The sequence below is a fragment of the Lissotriton helveticus genome, chromosome 11 (genome assembly GCF_964261635.1).
Source record: "Lissotriton helveticus chromosome 11, aLisHel1.1, whole genome shotgun sequence".
In the NCBI taxonomy this organism is placed as follows: domain Eukaryota; kingdom Metazoa; phylum Chordata; class Amphibia; order Caudata; family Salamandridae; genus Lissotriton; species Lissotriton helveticus.
The window spans coordinates 982,767,746-982,790,836 of NC_136072.1; the positions used below are offsets into that span (position 1 = coordinate 982,767,746).

A 23,091-nucleotide genomic window follows, 5' to 3' on the forward strand; every position below is an offset into this window, starting at 1 on the left:
ACAATGGAGACGGAATGGTCACTCCAGCAGTATTCAAAATCCGCCAGTTCTTGCGGATTATCTTTTGTACCTGCGTAGAGGCTGTGCTGAAAGTAGTTACGAAAATCAAGTTTTTCAAGGGTGGTTTTGTAACTGGGGGGGGGGCAAGTAAGGTCTCACAATGGTTGTTGGAGGCCCTTTTCCGTGCCTTGCGTATCAGGGCATTGGGATAGTGTTGTTGTCTTAACTTAGTGCTCAGGTCTCGAGACAGGTCATCAAAGTCACATTTTTCAGAACAATTTCTGCGCACCTTGAGGAATTGCCCAAAGGGCAAATTTTCCCGCAAGGAGCGTGGATGGGGACTGTGAAATTGAAGGAGAGAGTTCCTAGACATAGGTTTACGATACAACCTACTGGCCAAATGACCATCTTTTGAAAAGATGAGTAGATCCAAAAACGGAAGCTCTGGCTCACTGTACTCGAGGGTGAATTTAAGAAATTGATTCTGGGCGTTGAGCCAACTTTGGAATGCAAGTACAGAGGTGGTGTCCCCACGCCAAACAACCAGGACGTCGTCAATGTATCTCTTCCACAATATCGTTTGATGGTAAAACAGATTATTGTGGTCGAGTACAGACTGAGTCTCAAAAAGATGGGCATATAAGTTGGCCAAACTAGGGGCGAAAACGCTCCCCATTGAGGTACCTGATGTCTGAAGGTATAGTGAGTCCTCAAATTGGAAAAAGTTTTCAGTCATGGCTATCCTGGCTAGCTCCATGATAAAACTAATAGGGGTAATACTGTCATGATCTCGGGCTTGCAATAGGCCTCTTACTGCCAGTAGAGTCTCCTCCTGCGGAATGCAGGTGTAAAGTGATTCAACATCGAAACTGACAAGGGTGTCAGTACCGATGTTGAATTCAACCTCAGGCAGTAGGCGCAGAACATCCTTTGTATCTTGGAGGTAGGTGGGCATAGCGCGGACCAAAGGCCTCAGGAAGAAATCGACAAAAGTGGAAAGGGGCTCAAGAAGGGATCCGATGCCAGAAATTATGGGTCGACCAGGAGGTGGTCTGGCTGGTTTGTGAATCTTTGGCAGTGCATAGAAGTACAGGGTCACTGGATGGATGGTTACCAGGAATAAGGCTTCTTGTGGTGTAATCCAGCCCTCCACACTTGCTTCTTCCACTAAGTTCTTTATTTCTGCCGCTAGTCTTGTGGTGGGGTCTTCAGTGATTAAAGTATAGGAGTTAGAGTCCCCTAGCTGTCTCAAACATTCAAACAAACAAACAAGACCTGGTCAGAGCCGATTGCTCCTCCCGCCACGTGGCCCATCCTGCGTGTGCCCGGTCCCAGTTTGACGCCGCCACTGCCAGTAATTGTATCTGCCTCACTATTTGTATTACGCGTCCACTGTTGTGCCCCTGATTTCGTTTCTTCCACTGTTGTGCCTGTATTTGTATTGCGCGTCCACTGTTGTGCCCCTGATATCGTTTCTTCCACTGTTGTGCCAGTAATCTGTATTTCTCGTCCACTGTTGTGCCCCTGAATGTTTTTTGTGCTCTATCGCCGTTTTTCTCCCGCTGTTCCACCCCGCTCCCTGCTTCCTGCCGCTGCTCCCCCGCGGCCCCACCCCGTTTCCTTCAGCTTCACCGCACCGCTCCCCTCCCCACTCGCCACCCCGCTCCCGCCTCCCAGCTGCTCCTCCCTCCCACTGGATACTTAAGGTGGTGTCCGTGAGGCGGGGAGCTGTGACCTGACCTGACCTGACCAGAGCCGGTCGCTCCACCCGCCGCGTGGCCCATCCTGCGTGTGCCCGGTCCCCGTTTGCCGCCGCCACTGCCAGTAATTGTATCTGCCTCACTATTTGTATTACGCGTACACTGTTGTGCCCCTGATTTAGTTTCTTCCACTGTTGTGCCTGTATTTGTATTGCGCGTCCACTGTTGTGCCCCTGATATCGTTTCTTCCACTGTTGTGCCAGTAATCTGTATTTCTCGTCCACTGTTGTGCCCCTGATTGTTTTTTGTGCTCTATCGACGTTTTTCTCCCGCTGTTCCACCCCCCGCTCCCTGTCGCTGCTCCCCCGCGGCCCCACCCACGTTTCCTTCAGCTTCACCGCACCGCTCCCCTCCCCACTCGCCACCCCGCTCCCGCCTCCCAGCTGCTCCTCCCTTGCTCCGCCCCCCCCCCCACTCTACATTTATGGCAGAGTCCACACGTACGCGCAGCGTTCACGCGCAGCGTTCACGCGCAGCGGGTGCGCCAAAGGCAAGCCAGTCTGCGCCCGTCCGCGCCTGGACCGCGCCCAGCGCCACAAACCCTGCATCTCGACGATGCCAACGCGCCCGATGAACATACGACGCTGCAAGCCTCCACGCGCTCAACACCGGCCGAACACCCGCCTGCTACCGATCCGCCCCGAAACTCACCCAAGGACCATTCACCTGCCAAGCCTGCAAATACACCTGCCTCCGGACCTGCACCGCACCCGCAAAGCCAAGCACCAGCAGCAACCACCTCAAGTGCATCCAGCTCAACACCCGCTCTGTCCAAAGACACGCCGTCGAACTCTGGAACCTGCTCGACACGACCTCACCAGATGACACCTTCCTCACGGAAACCTGGATGAACGCCTCCTCAGCGCCCGACGTCGCCATCACCATCCCGGACGGATACAAGATCACCCGGAGGGACCGCGTCAACCAGACCGGAGGAGGAATCGGCATCGTTCACAAGAACACCGTCCGCATCACAACCAACTCCGACGACACCCTGACCACCACTGAACACCTCGACTTCAAGATACACACCGACCCCAAGACCACACTCAGAGGCACCCTCATCTACAGACCCCGGGACCCCGCACACAATTCAGCGAAGACATCGCAGACTTCATCAGCCCACACGCCCTCCCATCCATCGACTACATCCTCCTAGGGGACCTCAACTTCCACCTGGATAACAATAAGGACTGCAACACCGCCGCCCTGCTGGACAACCTTGCCAACCTCGGACTCAAGCAACTGGTGAACACCCCCACCCACTACGCCGGCCACACGCTTGACTCAGTCTTCTCCTCCAGCAAACACGTCTCCTTCAGCCACTCCACCGGACTCCATTGAACTGACCACAGCTGCGTCCACTTCAGCTTCAGAAGAACCACGACCCACCACCACCCCAAACAGGTCCCTCGCAGAAACTGGAGCAAGATCACCGCTGACCAGCCCACCAACTCCCTCAGCCGGAACTCCCCCGCCAGCACAACGGACCCCAACGAAGCAGCCAACAACCTCACACAGTGGATCACCGACTGCGCAGATGAACTCGCACCACTAAAGACCCCTCCCAGCAGACCCGGCAGCAAGAAAGCCTCATGGTTCACCGACGAACTCAAGAACTCCAAGAAGAACTGCCGCACCCTCGAGAAGGCCTGGCGAATCGACCAGACCACAGACAACATGACTGCCCTCAAGAACGCCACCCGCAATCACCACCAGCTGATCCGCACCACCAAGAAGTCAGCACTCAAAGAACGACTGGACAAAAACGCCCACAATAGCAAGGAACTCTTCAGCATCGTCAAAGAGCTCTCCAACCCCAGCGCCGGAAACAACGACGTCGCTCCCTCGCCCGACCTCTGCGACTCGCTTGCCTCATTCTTCCACCCCAAGATCGCCGAAATACACAACAGCTTCGGCGCACCAACCACGCACCCCACCACCGAACCAACGCCCCCCACCAGCACCCTCCCGCCTGGACCCCGGTCAGCACCGAAGACAACATCAGCACGATGAACACCATCCACTCCGGATCCCCTACCGACCCCTGCCCCCACCACGTTTTCAACAAGGCCGACTCCACCATCGCACCCAAACTCCGGGACATCATCAACACCTCCTTCAACACCGCCACCTTCCCGGAGAGCTGGAAGCACGCCAAGATCATCGCCCTCCTGAAAAAACCAACAGCTGACACCTCCGACCTCAAGAACTTCCGTCCCCCCCATCTCGCTCCTCCCGTTTCCGGCCAAGGTCATCGAGAAGACAGTCAACAGACAGCTCGCCGCCTTCCTCGAGACGAATGGATCCCTCGACCAGTCACAGTCCGCTTCCGAGCCAACCACAGCACCGATACCGCCCTCATCGCAGCCACAGACGACATCAGATCCCTGCTCGACAACGGGGAAACGGCGGCCCTCATCCTCCTGGACCTCTCCGCAGCATTCGACACCGTCTGCCACCGCACCCTAGTGCAGCGCCTCAGCAACACCAGAATCCAAGAGAAGGCACTGGAATGGATCATCTCGTTTCTCGCCGGAAGAACCCAGAGAGTCCGCCTCCCCCCGTTCAGATCAGAGGCCACCGAAGTCATCTGCCGCGTACCACAAGGATCATCACTCAGCCCCACTCTCTTCAACATCTACATGAGCCCCCTCGCAGCCATCGCACGCCAACACAACCTCAACATCATCTCCTACGCCGACACCCAGCTGATCCTCTCCCTCACCAACGACCCTGCCACCGCCAGAACCAGCCCACACGAAGGGATGAAAGATGTCGCCGACTGGATGAAGAACAGCCGCCTGAAACTGAACTCAGACAAGATGGAAGTCCTCATCCTGGGATCATCACCCCCGCCTGGGACGACTCCTGGTGGCCCCCCGCCCTGGGCACCACTCCCAAGCCAACGGACCACGCACGCAACCTGGGCTTCATCCTGGACTCCTCCCTCTTGATGACCAGACAAGTCAACGCCGTAACATCATCTTGCTTCAATACCCTGCGCATGCTCCGCAAGATCTTCCGATGGATCCCCACCGATAACAGGAAGACGGTCACCCAGGCACTCGTCACCAGCCGACTCGACTACGGAAACACCCTCTACGCCGGAATCACAGCCAAACGTCAGAAAAGACTCCAACGCATCCAAAACTCCTCCGCACGTCTCATCCTGGACATCCCCTGACGCAGCCACATCTCCGACCACCTGAGAGACCTGCTCTGGCTCCCCGTCAGCAAGAGGATCACGTTCAGACTCCTCACCCACGCACACAAAGCTCTACACGACCTGGGCCCCAAGTACCTCAACAACCGATTGACCTTCTACACACCCACCCGCCTGCTACGATCGACCAACCTCGCCCTCGCCACCGTTCCGCACATCCGCAGAGCCACCGCCGGAGGAAGATCCTTCTCCTACCTGGCAGCCAAGTCATGGAACTCCCTCCCCACCCACCTTCGGCGAACCCAGGACCATCTCGCCTTCAGGAAGCAACTCAAGACCTGGCTTTTCGAGCAGTAAACGGACCCCTCCACCCCAGCGCCTTGAGACCCGCCCGGGTGAGTAGCGCGCTATACAAATGCTATGATTGATTGATTGAGCTCGATAAGAGGTGGTGTCGAGAATCACTACCGCACCACCCTTGTCGGCAGGTTTGATGGTAATCAGGGTGTCTTTGGAGAGTGTGGTCACCACCATTCTTTCTGCCCTTGATAGATTTTGAAAGGTGTCATGGTTAGATAGATTCAAAGAACCAATCTCATGGGTAACTGCCTTCTCGAAAGCACCGACCATTGGGGGTACCTGCTGAAGTAGAGGAGTAAAGGTGGATTTCCTCTTAAGACCTGTATTGATGTCTTCCTCAATCTGTTCCTGATCTTCAATGTGATCAGAAAAAAAGAAGTGAAGGCGAACCTTTCTGAAGAATTTCTCAATTTCAGTACGCAACTGAAAAGCATCACCACTATACGTGGGAACAAACCAGAGTCCTTTGTTAAGCACTTGGTGCTCCATGGAAGTTAATGTACGTGAACTCAGGTTTACTACTAAGTCCTACTTGCCTCCTGGGGTGGCTGTTGTTGACCCCATCAGCTGCGAATGTAGGGAGGTTCTTGTTCGTCTTCCCACTGTACATGGGGCTGCCCCCTCCGTCTGCCCCGGCTCCTGCCACAGCCCTGTCCTAAAAAAACATGTCCGTCATAAAATTGGGGCTGTGGATGGTACTGTGGCATGGGATGTGGAAATTGTGTGTATCCCCATGGTGCTGGAGGCCACCATAGACCTGGTTGGAAATAGTTGCCTTGTCCAGTCCTCCTGCGATTAGGCCGATTGTATTGGCCTCTCCCTCTCCATTGTGTAGCGCCACTAGTGCCAGGATCTGATTCATTAGAATTGGCATCTGAAGAAGATGTAGAGTAATTAGATCTCCTGGGGTGGCTGTTGTTGACCCCGTCAGCTGCGAATGTAGGGGGGTTCTTGTTCGTCTTCCCACTGTACTAGGGGCTGCCCCCTCCGTCTGCCCCGGCTCCGGCCACAGCCCTGTCCTAAAAAAACCTGTCCGTCATAAAATTGGGGCTGTGGATGGTACTGTGGCATGGGATGTGGAAATTGTGGGTATCCCCATGGTGCTGGAGGCCACCATGGACCTGGTTGGAAATAGTTGCCTTGTCCAGTCCTCCTGCGATTAGGCCGATTGTATTGGCCTCTCCCTCTCCATTGTGTAGCGCCACTAGTGCCAGGATCTGATTCATTAGAATTGGCATCTGAAGAAGATGTAGAGTAATTAGATCCGTACCTTTTTCACTTTCTAGTGAAGTCAGGTGGTGTATAACTTTCACTAGTGTACGGATAGATTTTTTCAAATGAAAATTCGTTTAGATCCTTCTAAAATGTTTCTATCTTTGTAAAGAAGATAGTCTTTGTACTCCTTGTTAGTTTTATTGACTTCATCCAGTTGTTTCTTGAACTGTCTGTCGGTAAGAGTGTCTTTAATCTGGCCCTCTAATACCTGTACCTCGACCAAAATGGCGTCGGACACTTTTTTTGCAGTCGTGATGGTAAGGATGAGCCAATCACGGGTGCATCGCCGCACGATTAGTGCCCAATCTTTAAGAAAGGTCTTGTCTGTAAGGAATAGTCTTGGGGCATTAGTCACTAGAAAACCAGTGGGGGAACATTTCCCATGAAGGTACTCTGCCATGATTTGCCCATGTATAATGGTGCGTGTGTGACTTTTTTTCAAATTGAGGACGATATACCAATCCCCCAGCGGCACCGATCCAGTTGTTGGTATAGAATCAAGCATACTCGGATTCTCATCAAGAATTGATTGTAAAGTGTCATCATCAAAGGCCAGGCCCGCAAATTCTGCCATCTTGTATCTTGTCATGAATTGTACACAGTATGTTATTGCGGTGGACAGGGGTCTGAGCTAGGCAATTGTCCTGAGGCACAAAAGTGTTAAAAAGTGTTAAAAACAGACTTAATCTTGTGCTGAAAGGACTGATGTTAATATCTGGTGCAGTTGGCAGCTTGGCCAGATTCTTTACAGTTGTAAACAGGGCTTTAGGACATCTGTCTGCCGCTATGATTTTCTCGGTAAAATAGGAAGCCTTTTCCCAAAGGATTAGTTTCTTATATGTTTGAAGGGATAATTTATATTCCATGTGGGTGAATGAATTATCCTCAAGTCTCCATTTTGTCTCTAATTTACGGCATAGTTGTTTCTGAGCTCTCAAAAGATTATTATACCATGGTTCGGAAGGTGAGGTCCTAGAGTGTCGACAAGGTTTAGTAGGAGCTAGTTGCATCACAGCTGAATCAAGCCAAAAATTATATTTAGCTGCCGCTTGATCAGAATCAGTAGACAAATGTGGTAAAGTTTCAAAAAGAAGAGGATTTAGTAATTTAGCCTCTTATTTATTCCAAGGGCAACTGAAGAAATGTTCCCTCTGGTCTTTAGAGCATTTTTATGAGGCAGTAATATTTTTTAAAAAAAGACTGCCCTGTGATCAGGCCAGATCATAGGCACAGATATGGTCCATCTTAGATAGGGGTTGTCTGAAAGAATCCCATCTAAACAATGTCCCGCAGTATGAGTCAAACCTTTAACAAGTTGTCACAACCCTGCGTAAGCCATCTGATCAATGAGTACTTCAGTATCTGGGTCAATTACATTTTCCAAGTGAAAATTAAAGTCACCTAGCACAAAAAAATGTGAATGTTTGGCTTTGCGAGCTAAGAGGAGACCTAGATTTTTTAATAAAAGCGTCCCTAGATGTACGTGGACGGTGAAGTAAAATGTTATTAAAGAAATATGGACCATAAAGTTCAATTTTGAAAACCAGTGCGTTGATTATCCAAGTTCACTTTGATGCAAGATTTAAAACTTGATTTAAGAAGGAGGGCTATAGAGACATTGCGGAGGACTCGGCGAGGGCCCAATATCGTGCTACTCAACACCGTGTTTACGATATAGGCAACAAGCCTAGTAAATTGCTAGCGTGGCTAGACAAGAGGGAAATGACCAAAAAGAACAAAAGTTACTTACCTGTAAACTGTGGTTCTCCAGCATTGGTGTCTTTCATAGATTCACATGCTTGAATAATTCCCCGTCGTCGTAGTGGGAGTCCCACGGTACATAAAATAGTAGTAAGAAACATATATACACATAAATATATATATATATATATATATATATATATATATATATATATATATATATATATATATGAACATACATAAATATATATACACACATATATACATATATATATATATATATATATATATATATCAAAAAATATACATAATAAAAAGTCAAACCTTAAAGTACCATAGAACAACATTGGCCCATAGAAAGCATAGAGGGAGAGTTCACTTCAGTAACATATCCATGTCATTATAATATTCCACATTTCCGCCAATCAGGCTGTAGCACCCTCTAGAACCTTCTCCTCAGAAGCTCAAGCCCTCAGATTTTCTTAGCACAAGAGTGACCAAGAGGGCATGAGGAGAAGAGAGCCTCTGAGGGGAGGAAGGGTGGGTCGCACGTGAATCTATGAAAGACACCAATACTAGAGAACCACAGTTTACTGGTAAGTAACTTTTGTTCTTCTCCAGTATTAGGAGGTCTTTCATAGATTCACATGCTTGAATAAGAATAGAGAGCAGTAAGCCATAATAAGTAGAGTCATAAAAGGCAATAATGAAAAGTGCAATCATATAAATACACATTGGTAACATGGCATTTTTTGTACAAGAAAACCTTTTATGACAGGAGGCGGGTAGCAACAGAGGCGCACCTTTTTATTTGAAGAGATTTCGTAGCACAGCTTGACCCTCAGCAGTGTCCGCAGCGTTAGCTGTCTCCAGACAGTAGTGCCTCGTGAACGTGTGCCTGCTGGACCACGTAGCCGCCCTGCAGATCTGATTTAGAGGCACTCAGCAAACAGGGCAGTAGAGGATGCTACTGCTCTCGTCGAGTGTGCTCGCAGCGGAGCAGAAAGAGGCTTGCCAGCTCATTGATGGCAAAAGGAGATGGCAGAAGAAATCCAACGAGTGATGGTCTGTTTAGTGACCGGATGTCCTTTGCGCATCTGCCCATAGGCCACAAAGAGTTGGTCTGACCTTCGAAAGACAGCAGTGCGCTGGATGTAGAATTTGAGGCATCGCTTCAGGTCTAGGGAATGAGGAGTACACTTAGCGGGAGACTGAGGGTTAGGGAATAAAGTCTCGAATATTACAGGTTCGTTAAGGTGGAAGTCAGATGGAACCTTTGGTATAAACTTAGAGTTTGTACGTAGTACAACAGCGTCCTTTGAAAACTGAAGAAAAGGTTGCTGAATGGTAAAGGCTAGTAGGTCGCTCACTCGCCTGGAGGACGTAAGTGCGAGGAGGAGGGAAACCTTCCAAGTAAGGAATTTCAAATCCGCTGAGTGGATTGGTTCGAATGGAGGCTTGAGAAGCTGGGCTAAGACAAGATTCAGGCGCCAAGAAGGTGGAGGATGCCGGATAGGTGGAAACATCCGAAACAATCCTTTAAAGAACTGGCAAATGATCCGAGAGGAGAACAGAGATGTGGAACCATCATGGCGAAAGCGGGAAAGCGCAGCCAGGAAAACCTTTTGAGTGGAATGTGAAAGTCCCGACTTCGCCAAAAGGAGGAATAAAGGCAAGATTTGCTATGGGGTGGCGAGCATAGGATCAATGTTTTCTGAGTGGCACCAAACACAAAACCGTTTACATTTCAATTTATAGGCTTTGATGGTTGAAGGAGCACGTGCATGAGCAAGGACCTCTCTACAGTCAGGAGCAATATTTAGATGGGCGAACTCGTTATGCTCAGGTTCCAAGCGTGAAGCTGGAGAGATGCCGGGTCTGGATGGCAGATCTGTCTGTGGTTCATGGTGAGAAGGTGAGGCAGGGGGCGAAGAGGGATCGGATCGCACTGGGAAAGAAGAAGATCATCCGTGAACCATGGTCGACGCGGCCACCTGAGCGCAATTAACAGGATGTGACACGGTTGTGCTCTCATTCTGTGGAGGAGGCGAGGTATAAGAGGGATCGGCGGAAAAGAATGTGCGAATTTTCTCGACCAGTTGATCGAAAATGCATTCCCGCTCTTCCCTTTGTGGGGATGCCAAGTTGCGTAGCGTAGGCATTTGCAATTGAGTGGAGTCGCAAATAGATCCAGTTCCGGCTGGCCCCACATGCGAAAGACATACTCCAGAGTTGGCTGATGGAGTTCCCACTCGTGGTTGTCCGTGGCAGATCTGCTGAGAGAGTCTGCAAAGGCGTTGGAGATGCCCGGTACGTGAACTACAGTTAAATGGACTCGATGATGTATTGCCCATTCCCAGATCTGCTGTGCCTGTCTGGAGAGCAGAAGAGATTTCGTACCCCCTTGCTTGTTGAGATGGTGCGTACGGACAACACCACCAGTATGCACTATCAGTGACTCTCCTTCCACCAGCAGACAAAAGGATTTCAGGGCGAGAACAATGGCCAAGAGTTCCAGGCGATTGATGTGCCACCTGCGTTGGTCCGAAGTTCATTTGCCGTTGACTGACAACCCTTCGAGGTGTGCGCCCCAACCCTCCAAGGAAGCGTCCGTTGTAAGGGTAAGCGTGGGGGCTGTCTCCTGAAACACTCGCCCTGTTGCGATGTTGGGAGAGTGAGCCCACCATTTCAACTCTCCCCGAATTCGAGGTGTCAGTGAGACCTTGTCGTTGAATGTTCCTGAGACTTGCCGCCATTGTTTGTCCAATTCTTCTTGGATTATTCTCATGTGTAACCTGCAGTTTGGGATCAACGGTATGCAGGACGAGGTCATGCCCAGAAAGGATTTCAATATTCGGGCAGAAACAGACTTTCATGATTGTAGAAGAGCCACCAATTTGGAAATGCGAGCTTGGCGCTCTAGAGAAACAAACACCTTTGCTAGATTTGTGTCTATTAATGCTCTCAGAAAGACTCTTTGCTGTGCCGGAAGGACACAGGATTTCTCATAGTTGATGGAAAGACCCAAGTTTTTGAAGACTGACAGGCAAGACTGAGTGTGTTGTTGTGCTGCGAGAAAGGTTGGGGCCTTTATCAGGCAATCGTATAAATAGGGGTACATTTGTATACCCTGTAGGCGTAGATAAGCCGCTACCGTAGCCATGATCTTTGTGAAGACCCTCGGAGCGGAACGAAGGCCAAAAGGCAGAACCTTGAATTGGAAGTGCTTTGTTCCTACTTTGAAATGTAGGTACTTTCTGTGTCTGTGATGGATTGGCACATGAAAGTAGGCATCTTGGAGGTCGATTGAGGAGAGGAACTCCTCGGGGTTTAGGAACTGTAAGATTTCCAACAAAGTCAGCATTCGAAATGTTTGGGACATGATGTACTTGTTCAGGGCTCGGAGGTCTAATATCGGGCGCCACTCTCCTGATTTCTTTTTGATGAGAAAAAAAACCGGTAATAAAAGCCCTCCCTTGTTGTAATCGAGGAACCACTTCGACTGCTCCTTTTTGAACCATGACTGCAACTTGTGCAAACAGTTCTTTCTAGTGTGCTGGAGGAGGAACAGTTGGAGGGCGGTTGGGAGGAAACTTGAGAAATTCTAGAGCATGGCCTCTTGAAATCACATCCAAGACCCAACGATCTGATGTTATTTTTGACCAATTGTAAACGTTTTGGGAGATTTGACCTCCAATCTTCAGAGCAGGATAAGACTTGGTTTTTAGAAAGTCATTGTTTTTTGGCGGAGTTACCTCCTCAGTAGATGGATTTTCTCCTATATGGTCTGGAATCAGTCTGTCTAGTCTGATTCTGGTTGGAGTAACACTGTCTGTTGTCACCATAGGAGTGGTACTGGGAAGAGCCTTGAAAATTGGAGGATGTGTCCCTGCCACGTGCTCCACGAAATGGTCGCTTCCGATACTGGAGAGAGCCTAGGGCGCGAGCAGAGTCCGTATCCTTTTTGATGGATTCCAAGGGATCGTCCACATGCTTGCCGAAGAGAGACTCTCCATCGAAGGGCAAGTCGAGTACTCTTGCTTGCACCTCCGGCCGAAAGGACGTAGCCTCAAGCCAGCCCTGCCTTCTTAAGACTGCCAGTTGTCTGAAGCCTGTAGAGGAAATATCGATTGCGCAGTTTATAATTTCCGATGAAATTTTTTCACCCTCTTGCAGGATCTTTTGAGCCTCCGCCCTGGAGGATTCAGGTCGACCAAAGCTGCGATCTCCGACCACATTTGTCGGTCGTAACGGCCGAGGATGGCTAAGGAATTTCCGCCCTTACTGTAGTCGCAGCCATCGTGGAGAACTTTTTGTCGATGGTTTCCAGGCATCGACCTCCCTGGTCCGGCGGGGATGTTAAAGGAGAAGGCGGATTACGCAATCTCTTCTGGGCAGCCTGCGTAATTACAGAGTCTGGCTTTGGTTGAGAAACAAGGCAGGCAGGCGAATCTTCTGGTGCCTTATACTTTTTGTCTATGCGTGGGAGTACGGACAGAGCGGAATTAGGCCGTTCCATGAGTTTGAGTCCTTCCTTCCAAATGAATTCTATAATAGGAATGGTATGCACTTGTTTCATAGGTTGATCTTTAAAATCATAAAGAAAACAGTCCTCTTGTCTGATGATCATAGGCAAGTGGAAACGCTTTGCTGCTCTCGCCATCAAAAGATGAAAACCTCTAATGTCCATTGGAGGAGATGCCAGAAGAGAGGCAGGAGGAGGGGACGGAGTCTGAGCCTGGTAATTGACCCAATCTGCTAGGACAGGGTCATCATCCTGGTCTGTATTGTTATGATTGTCATCCTCATCATTACCAGGGTACTGAGGAACTGGTGACCGGGCCGGTGCAACCTGAAGGGACGCATGTATTGAAGGAGGCGGTGGAGAGGCCTGCGAAGAAGGTGGGAAACGATGATTATAATCCTCCAGGATATGTTGAAGATTTGTGATCAAAGTCATTGGTAACTGAGCCATATAAACATCATGGTCATCACGTGTGTCATCTGGAACTGAGATGTGAGACTCCTGCTCATCATCATAGTCTTGGCATTTGATATGTAGCTCTGACGGGCTACTTGGAGCCGAAATGCGTCATCTGCATAGGAGTCATCTGAAGAGTCCTCCCCTGCAGACGCAAATAGTTGAGCAGGTGGACCTGACCTATGTTGTAAAGGGCTCAAAACCAGTGGAGCTAGACGTTTAACAGTAGTAGCTGTCACCACTGTAAAGGTGATTGCAGTCGCTAGAGAATATTGCGTCGTCGACGGTCCCGTCGACGAGCACGTCGCCGAAGTCGTCATCAAGAGCTTCGTCGATGATGTCCCTGGCGTCGACGAAGATGTGGTTGCCGTCGACGAAGCCGAGGGCTTCGCCGATGAGGACACTGGCATCGACGAAGATGTTGATGTCGTCGATGAAGGCTTCAGCGTCGACGGAAGCAAAAACAACAGGTGATGGACAGAATGCAGAACAATGTCATGCATTCACCGAGTACAGAGATCTGGGCCTAAATCGATCGTTTTTTGCTCACCATGCCGTTCCAGTTTGAACCCAGCCATATGCAAATCAGTCTTGACCCTGTGCCCCATGGGATCAGTCCAGCCCGAACTGCCAAGCCAGGCCCTCCCCTGGACTGGAAACAAGCATCCTAGGACCGGTTTCGGGCTTTCAGCCCTCATCAGCCTGGATAGCTTGATTCCAGTGGCATGGAGAGCACAGGACTCACGTCTGAGCATACCCGTCCCACTCGGGGTGACAAAAGCAAAAACAACAGGTGATGGACAGAATGCAGAACAATGTCATACATTCACCCCTGTACAGAGATCTGAGCTTAAATCCAGAAACCGGTCCTGGGAAGCTTGATTCCGGTCCAGGGAAGACATGGCTTGGCAGTTCGGGTTGGACTGTTCCCATGAGGCACAGGGTCAGACTGATTTGCATATGACCATGTCTGAACTGGGATGTCGGAGTGAGCTAAAGAACGGTGATGGATTAAACCCAGATCAGTTGACTTGGGTGAGTGTTTGTAATGTCAACGCTCCGTCCATCACCACCTTTGGTTTTTCTTTCAGCGTCGATGGAGCCATCGTCGACGAGGTACTTGATGGCGATGAGACCACCGTCGACGGAAGAGGTAGCGCTGACGAGACGTGACGTGTCGACGAAGTCTTCGTCGACAAATGACGCTTAGGAAGGGTCGTCGACGAGACGGATTTCTTTGCCGTCGACGAGATCTTTACAATGGACGATATAGGCCGGACCTCCTGGACCATCGTCGATGATGTAACCGGTCCTGGGAAGCTTGATTCCGGTCCAGGGAAGAAATGGCTTAGCAGTTCGGGCTGGACTGTTCCCATGAGGCACAGGGTCAGACTGATTTGCATATGACCATGTCTGAACTGGGGTGGCGGAGTGAGCTAAAGAACGGTGATGGATTAAACCCAGATCAGTTGACTTGGGTGAGTGTTTGTATTGTCAACGCTCCGTCCATCACCACCTTTGGTTTTTCTTTCAGCGTCGATGGAGCCATCGTCGACGAGGTACTTGATGGCGATGAGACCACCGTCGACGGAAGAGGTAGCGCTGACGAGACGTGACGACGAAGTCTTCGTCGACAAATGACGCTTAGGAAGGGTCGTCGACGAGACGGATTTCTTTGCCGTCGACGAGATCTTTACAATAGACGAGATAGGCCGGACCTCCTGGACCATCGTCGATGATGTAACCGGTCCTGGGAAGCTTGATTCCGGTCCAGGGAAGACATGGCTTGGCAGTTCGGGCTGGACTGTTCCCATGAGGCACAGGGTCAGACTGATTTGCATATGGCCATGTATGAACTGGGGTGGCGGAGTGAGCTAAAGAACGGTGATGGATTAAACCCAGATCAGTTGACTGGGGGTGAGTGTTTGTATTGTCAAAGCTCCGTCCATCACCACCTTCGTTTTTTCTTTGTTCGCTCCTAGTTGGCAGGGTATGCTCAGACGTGAGTCCCTTGTTCACTTTGCCACTGGACTCAAGCAAGCCCGGCTGAAGACGGCTGTAATGCCAGAAACCGGTCCAGGGAAGCTTGATTCCGGTCCAGGGAAGACATGGCTTGGCAGTTCGGGCTGGACTGTTCCCATGAGGCACAGGGTCAGACTGATTTGCATATGACCATGTCTGAACTGGGGTGGCGGAGTGAGCTAAAGAACGGTGATGGATTAAACCCAGATCAGTTGACTGGGGGTGAGTGTTTGTATTGTCAACGCTCCGTTCATCACCACCTTTGGTTTTTCTTTCAGCGTCGACGGAGCCATCGTCGACGAGGTACTTGATGGCGATGAGACCACCGTTGACGGAAGAGGTAGCGTCGACGAGACGTGACGTGTCGACGAACTCTTCGTCAACGAATGACGCTTAGGAAGGTTCGTCGACGAGACGGATTTCTTTGCCGTCGACGAGATCTTTACAATGGACGAGATAGGCCGGACCTCCTGGCCCATCGTCGAAGATTTAGACGTCGTTGTCGACAGAGTGCTGGTAGTCGTCGAAGTAGGTAGAACGTCGACGGATCTCGAAGTCGTCGACGATCTGCCACTCGTTTTAGAGGACGAGGGCACAGTGTGGATCTGCGACGCCAGAGAACTAGGTCCCGCAGGCGTAGAGGCCGGCAGATCCCGTGGGGAGACTGACTTCGGAGCATCCACAAGCTTCTTCATTTTTGGAAAAGGAGAAGGAATCTCAGTCTCAGACCCACGCTTCAGAGAGGTCTTCGAATGGCGAGAAGACACACTCCCTATATCAGACACAGGGTTGTCTGAGGTCTTCAACCTCTGTTGCCACAGAAGGAGAGGGGCCTCTCTATCTTTTAGGGTCTTCGAAGAAAATGTTCTGCAAAATGTGCAACTCCTCACCTCATGCTCCGGGTACAAGCAGTAGATGCATTTTTTATGAGGGTCCTCAGAGAAAAGACGAAGTTTTCCATAGGCAGAAAAGGGCCTGAATAAAAACTTTTTAGTTGAAGACATGTTCTTGAAGTTCTGAAGGTTTGAAGAATAAGAAAACTGAGCAGAGCTCAGGGAGACTCCCTTCACACGACGTGCGGTAGAAAATCTGAGGGCTTGAGCTTCTGAGGAGAAGGTTCTAGAGGGTGCTACAGCCTGATTGGCTGGAATGTGCACTATTATAATGACATGGATATGTTACTAAAGTGAACTCTCCCTCTATGCTTTCTATGGACCAATGTTGTTCTAGGGTACTTTAAGGTTTTACTTTTTATTATGTATATTTTTTGATATCTATATATATCTATATCTATATCTATATCTATATCTATATATATATATTTATATTATGTATATATGTTTCTTACTACTATTTTATGTACCGTGGGATTCCCACTTCGACGACGGGGAATTATTCAAGCATGTGAATCTATGAAAGACACCCTAATACTGGAGAAGTGGGTGGCTCAGATTATAGATCAACGGGGAACAAACATACATGATTGAACTGGGATTGCGAGGGCATTCGCATAACTCTTCGAGCGCGTTCATACCACTAACTACACAGTCCTTCACTAAAGTGGAAGCGGTGGAATTGGTAACTACTTTGCCTTTGCCTGTCTTGGATCCTCAGGATGTCAAACAGCTGGATACTGCCTTAACAACCAAAGAGGTATCAAAGGCAATTGGCACGTTGCAGTCCGGTAAGGCCATGGGCCCCAGTGGCCTTCCTATCGAACTTTACAAAACTAACGCATCTACGATTGCCCCTTTTCTGGTACGAATGTATGAAGAAAGCGTGACCCGGGCGTGTTGCCTGCCACGCAGAGTCTTGCGACCATTGCAGTTATCTATGAGAAGGGTAACCTCCGGAGAAATGCATTTCATACAGACCCATTTCCCTCCTGGCTCTGCGTCTCTCACCCTATCTCCACAAGCTGATACATCTGGACCAATACCGGATTTATGCCCGCCAGAAATACCGCACTGAATCTCCGTCACCTCTGAGGTTCTGGGTCGAGCCTCCACCATACAGAAGGACTCTGTAATCATGTCTCGACGCCAAAATGGCGTTCGAAATGATTGAATGGTCATTTTTGTTTACCACACTTGAACGGTATGGGTTTGGACCTCAAATTTTGTCCTGGGTGCGTCTTCTTTACTCACAGCCCTTATCGCGGATTGCGGTGAATGGAGGTTGATCGGCAGCCTTTACATTGAAAATAGTAACGATACAGGGCTGCCCCTTTTCACCACTGCTTTTTGCTTTGGCTCTTGAACCGCTAGCTATTTGGATAAAGGGAGATCCCCTTATTAAAGGTCTTAATTGGTCGGTCGATTGGAGAGACACGATTTCCCTCTACGCCAACGATATTTTACTTTTAGCCAAACCCCGTTTCTCTATTCATAGAGTGCTGCATATTTTTACACTCTTTCAAAAATACTCAGGTTACATTATTAACTGGGATAAATCATTGATTTATGTTCTGAGCGGAGAACCACCGATGATTACCGTAGGTGGTGATGCAAAATAGTTACGGAGGGCTTTCTGTATTTAGGTAAATACATCATACTTGACTTCTCTGTTTTTCATGTGCGGAATCTTTTGCCTCCCCTCCCCCCCCCCCTACGCTGCCTTAGGGCAGATGTGCAGCATTGGAAAACACTGCCACTTACGCTGTTAGGCAAAGCAGCCTTGTACAAGATGATGGGGCTCCTGCGTTTTCTGTATGTTCTACAGAACACGCCCCACTTGGGTCCTTCTCATTATTTTAAAACCATTGACAGGTGCGCGCCTTGCTCTGGAATCATGGTTTTCCCCATATTGCCCTCACCAAGCTCACAAAAAGCTGGTATGATGGCAGCATTGCTCTGCCAGCCATTCAATCCTATTATTGGGCCTCACAATTAGTAGTCCTGAATCATTGGACGCATCGACCCATTGTGGACCCGGCATATATGATGGACAGGCATAATATGCTTCGGGGTAATTACATTAGGGCACTCTAAGGTGGTGCAAAGCACAAACCTAGATTTACCCAAACTTCCACCACGGTCGCCCTATGGCATAAGGCTCCAGCTGCTCTTGGGAGGAAGGATAAAATTAGCCAAGTCACTCCGTTGCTTGATTCTAGTCGACTGGGGGTGCTTTCCAGGAAAACAGGGTTTGATAAGTGGGACTTGACTGGCCTCTCGAAGGTTGGGGATATGTGGAAAATGGTTGGGGTGAGTCCATTCACTGACCTGCAGATAGATTACCAGCAGCAGGGGGGGCTTGGTGGGAACCTTTCGTTACCTCCAAGTCCGCAATGCTCTTCAACGAGCAATCCCTAAAGTGACAGAATTGCTGTTCTCCTCGCCCCTGGAAGACAGGCTTTTGGACGATTATCTCGAGGAGAAGGCTATCTCATCGACCTACCGTAAAATCATGAATATGCCAGATGCCCAGGAGAAAATTAGTACAAAATGGGTGGATGACATGATATAAACGATAACTGGCGGGAGGCCCTCGCTTCCTTCCGCAAAGTTGCAATCCGTTCACGTTTTAAACGTATTCAACTCACACTGCTCCATCGAGTCTACTATACTAGCTCCGTACTAGTTAAAATGAGGGTAGTAGACTCCCTGGCATGTCCCTGGGGCTGCGGTCACATCGGCACCTATGTACACCAATGGTGGGACTGCCCAAGCCTTCAGAAGTACTGGGAGAAGGTTATATCGGTTATGTCCCGGATTAATAGGGCACCTATTGACGTCTCCCCCCACCCCGTCTCGACTCTGTCTTTTAAATATCTGGGATGCTACAGACTTGTCCCGATCTGAGAGGCTATGGGTTTCTTTGGGCTGCATGGTAGCAAATCGCAATATAGCCAGAACTTGGAAGGGTGGGGGTCTCATTACGATACACTGACTGGGAGTCAGATATGGATTGGTGCATGCAAGCAGAGAGAGTAATTTACGAAAGCAGGGGCTGCCCGCATAAATCGAAGAGAATCTGGGGCCGTTGGAATGAAAGTAGGGGTTTGCTATGTACCCCTTTTAGAGATTCCCACTCGGCGCTGATTGATAACGAAGACATTTAATGTGTGAATACTATGGAAATACGTAACATGTGACTGCACTGTGGACCCTGCACTATGCTTTGATTATGAACACCTTGGCTGCTCTTGGACTTCCCCCTCCTGTGCTGGACCATAATGATAATGGGTGTGGTCATGACGAGCTCAGCTCGTCATGAGCACGGAAGGGGTTAAACAGTCTTATTACGACTACCTGGGAATGTTGATTACTGTACTGCATCTGTTTTTGTTGCATGTTTATGTTGTTTCAATAAAAAAGATTTAAAAATGTTTTTAAAAAGTAATGACCGCTATGCCACCGCCTTTTTTCCCCTGTTTGGTCTACTTTGTGAATTTTAAAAACCTCCCAGTATGGCAAAAATCACATCTGGGTCAGAGGAGGAGGCTGCACAGGTTTCAGTTATAAAGGGTAAATTCTAAAAACTCTTGAAAAGCAATGGTATTCTTGACTAACAAACTCGCATTAATAAGTACGCATGCTACCCCATTGGGAGGAGATGTCGTAGTGGTGGGTATTTGGTAGATAGTGCAAGGTGCTGGAAAAGTAGGCCACAGCTAGAGCACTGCAATGTGCCCTGAGCTAGGTATGGGTCAAACCATGGACCAAAACAGGTCTTACTTGACCATTGCAACTCCAATAATGTGTCCCTACTATACTGAGATTTAGGCTTCAAAAAGGAGATATCTGGTTCAAATCCGACAGCATGGTTGTGGCTGAGCGAAAGATGGGCGCAGATGAGCTTGCCTTTGGTGCTCCTTTGGTGTGCCTCCGGTGCACCAGGGGTGCGCCTGGGTCTCCATTGTGTTTTATAATAACCAATCTAAAATGCCCTGATAGGCTGGACCGTCAACCTCCCCGGAAATGGCGGTCAGTCAAAAGATCAGAAGAACCGAACAAACCACTCTCTCTGCAACAAACGGGATAACCCCACAGCAGACCGGAGAGTTTGAGTCAGTAGCAGGTGAGTGAAAAGTTGTATTGTTATGTTCCATATAGGTACCCCAATATAGGCTCAGGTAATCAACTAACCTTTCACCTATCACCTCCCCTACCATTACACTGCATTAACAGTTCTTAGTACTGACCTTTTAACTAGTTACGGTAATGGCCAAAGATGACATGGGGTTTTCTCCGAAAAGCTTAAGCCTCATTCATTATGCATGAGGATTCTTGGAATCACAGCAGTTCTAGCTTCTCCTGCATAATAACTATGTACAAGGGTCATTCCTTCCGTCATCCTAGTAAGACATGACACAGCATGGTATATCCCCAGGGGGTACCACTTTGGAAATATATACACCATATCTTGCTGAGAGAGTCAGAGGAGAAAGGACATCCATGCAGACAATGACGCGAGACGGATGAGGCTCCTGTATTCAGACACTCCAGCTAGCAGTGATCTGACATCCGGTGTCCCACAGTCTCTCACTTCAGGTAATGGGGATGACTTTATCCTAGAGGGATTCTTGGCATCTATACCTACATACATGCTAGGTACACTTGGGTACATCTAGTTGGGTTGCATCATAGGAGTAAGCACTTTACTGCCATGTATTTTATATACTTGCCTGTATTCATTGTTTTACCACAATGGTACAATGTACCATCCTTTTACTCTATTATTGCTAATAATCATTTATATCTGTTAATGTCTAGTGGTTGTTTCAGCACTCCTATTTTACACTAGAATAACGTTGGTTAAATAATTGCTTATTGAAAAACAGCCCCACCGTTTATTCTGTGTATCTCTCTGAGACGAAGGAAGCACGAGTGACTGAGCTGAGAGTGGTGCACTGTTTCCACGATCCCTGATGGGACAGGGTTGTCATGTTCGATAGCTGGCAAGAACTATTCTCTCCTTAGGAAGAGGGGTTTCTAGTGGCACTGTGAGCTAGCTGGTATACAGGCTGACATATTCGGTAGGGGTGTCCAGAATGTCTGACTCCAATCCTACAGTATATGTATTCTAAACGCGCTGATCCTATTAAGGTTTATAGGAACTACACGACATGGCGCCCAACGTTGGATTGGTACTTATTTAACAGTCAATTCTGCCTAGTTCAGTCGTGCTATTTTCAGTGACCCCTACTCACATTTTCCCAGAGACACCTGGAGTGGGAAGGGAACTATCCGCCACAACTGTGTAGGCAAAAAAATCCTATCTATTGGCTGTAGGTTTATCAAGCTTCAAGGACAAACAGTTCCGGATGGTCCCCGTTTTTAAAGATGGGGACAATGATGGATTCCACCTAAGTTGGCGGAAAAACAGCCTGACAGCTAGCGTTAATTATTTGTGTAATGATGGGTGCCCACAGAGTGATATTGGACATATATAAGTCCACAGGGATCCCGTCGGGTCCCGAGGCTTTACCACCTGAACTTAAAGAGAGTGCTCTGTTTACTTCATCTATACTGAAGTGTAAGTCCAAAGTGTAATTAGTAGTTCCAGAGATGTCACTATCGTGGCCATTGGAAGTACATAGCCCATTATATATCCTGGAGAAATGTTTGATCCACTGGCCCTCTGTAATTGCTACTTCAATGGTTGGACCCACACCCGAAGACAAAAATGTTTTTTAACAGCTTTCCAAAAGGTGGCGCGGTCTTTCGTTTGTGAAGCCGTAATAAGCAGCTCCAAAGCTTCTTTTCTTAGAGCATTCTTTATTTCTATAAGGTCCAGTTTATAATTCTTTCTAGCCTAGGAATATCATGCAACTCATATTTCAGGGAGGAGTATGCTCGAGAGCAATTTGAATCAAACCACCGCTGGGGGAACAGGCTTTTTTCTGCCTTGTTTAAACAATAAATCCCGTACCGCGCCTACTAGGACTTGGAAAGAAGATAAAATGCTTTCAGGAGATGCTGATTAGTTCAGGCAGGTGTCAAAGGCCAGTCCACACCTAGTGATTAGTGGTTTGTTTACCACGTCGGGATCCATCATATTCCAACGAAGGGTGTACCCGTGAACAGTCAATTTTTAGGTTAGCTAAAGCCTAGTCTACCGCCTGTTCATCCCTTCCCTGTCTGTTAGCAGCGAGTATTACCGTTATGCATAAAGGAAAATGATCACTCAATGAGTTAGTATCAACTGAGAACATGAGCAATCTAGATGCATGCATATTTAATAAAAATATATAGTCTATTGTGGAACAAAGGCCCCTACCATTGAAAGTCTGCGGTATAGAAGCAAGTCTAGTGCATAGTTCATTAGCAAAACCTAGGTCTAAGTTAAACACAAGTTCATAAAAAAGTTCCCATGTGCTTGAATAGCAGAAATGGGTATAACTTATGCCTTCTTCCACATTAAAACCACATATCATGTCATCCTCATGAGGGCACAAGGCACAGTTAACATCCCCACACTTATAAGCATTTTATCTTTAGCATTTACATTACACATGGTTCTAAATTCATTACAGTTTCTAAACCACATTAGGGACACTATCAGGTGGAATGTTATTGTAGAAATTAACCAATATCGTACTGTGCGAAGCAGTTGAATACAATATTAGCAATTGGTAATAAGGAGACTCAAGGTAAGATTCAGTTTTAATAAAATGTAGCTTATTAGATATGTATGTACAGACCCACCTTTGGCTCTACCGTGTAATCCTCTATGGCATGAGTGTTAAATGTTCTAAAGCCATTCATATGTATTGGGTCCTTCAGCCACGTTTCTTGAAAACAGATAACGTCATATTTTAATATATAATCAAACCCTTGAGGATTACTAATCTTGGAACCTAGACCTAATATATTCCATGA

The 23,091-nt window shown here is 48.4% G+C and overlaps 1 protein-coding gene across 2 annotated transcripts in view; it reads right to left on the reverse strand.

The window, feature by feature from the left end:
• KIAA1671 (KIAA1671 ortholog) overlaps window positions 1-23,091 on the reverse strand; it is a 996,223-nt gene that overhangs the window by 708,472 nt on the left and 264,660 nt on the right. The gene's annotated exons all lie outside the window — the stretch shown is intronic.